Source organism: Poecilia formosa, unplaced genomic scaffold, assembly GCF_000485575.1.
Source record: "Poecilia formosa unplaced genomic scaffold, Poecilia_formosa-5.1.2 Scaffold216, whole genome shotgun sequence".
NCBI lineage: Eukaryota > Metazoa > Chordata > Actinopteri > Cyprinodontiformes > Poeciliidae > Poecilia > Poecilia formosa.
The window spans coordinates 1,106,711-1,107,876 of record NW_006800155.1 but is presented as its reverse complement, the minus strand read 5'-3'; positions in this window follow the sequence as shown (position 1 = coordinate 1,107,876).

The window sequence follows — 1,166 nt, the reverse complement described above, 5'->3', positions numbered from 1 at the left end:
TTCATTAATGAATAAAAACCAAAAACTGACATCAGACAAAAGTAGCTATCCTGACTCAGCTAAACACTGAAACACACACACTTAATCCCAGTATACATGCTCTATTCATACTGAGGGAGCATCACAATTTACACAGAATTAGGCGTTTCATCTTCCAGGCTTCCTTAAGTTTAGACATTTGAAAGATGTTTTTTAGCGAAGAAAGGAAACCTGGATGGTACCAGCAGAACAAACTCCCCACAGCTCTGCTCTCAAAATGAAACCGTGTAACATAGCTCATAAAACCCAATGTTGTCTCTTCCTGCATGCTGCAGTGAAAACACCTTTTGGCTTTACAGTAGTGACTTTAATTTCTGGCCTGAAAAGTTGAAATTCAAAAGTATTGAATCCATTGCTATTTTGTAAAATCACTCAACTACAATTTCTAAAAACTGCATACGTAGCCGCTGTCGCTTGTCGCTCCAACGCCTCCACAAGACGTTTCCTCTGAGGCTGAAGATGAGCTTCAGCTGAAATGACTCGTGTTTACATCCATCACTGATTAGTGACTTATCCACGTAATTTTAACTGCATTTCTTATTTAACAGAATCCTGTAGTTTTGAAATAGTTTTTTCCAACATTAGCTCAGTATCAAAAACGTTTTGCCACATTTGAAATGCAGCTGCTAAGATTTTAATGATGCTACAGCTTTAACTGAGGTAGGATCTGTTAGCTTTCTGTTTCAAACATTCACAACATTCCTAAAATGACCTCTGAACATTGATCCTCTGTTGGGACAGATGGATGTTTCATCTGAATCCACCTTGAAAAGCTGACACCATGAGAGAGGCCCCTAAACGCATCGTGAGAGGCCCCTAAACGCATCGTGAGAGGCTCCTAAACGCATCGTGAGATGAGGCCCCTAAACGCATCATGAGAGGCTCCTAAACGCATCGTGAGAGGCCCCTAAACGCACCGTGAGATGAGGCCCCTAAACGCATCATGAGAGGCCCCTAAACGCATCGTGAGATGAGGCCCCTAAACGCATCGTGAGAGGCCCCTCACGATGCGTTTAGGGGCCTTACGCCCCTAAACGCGTGAGGCCCATGCTCAATGGTGAGAGGCTCCTAAACGCACCGTGAGATGAGGCTCCTAAACGCATCGTGAGATGAGGCTCCTAAACGCA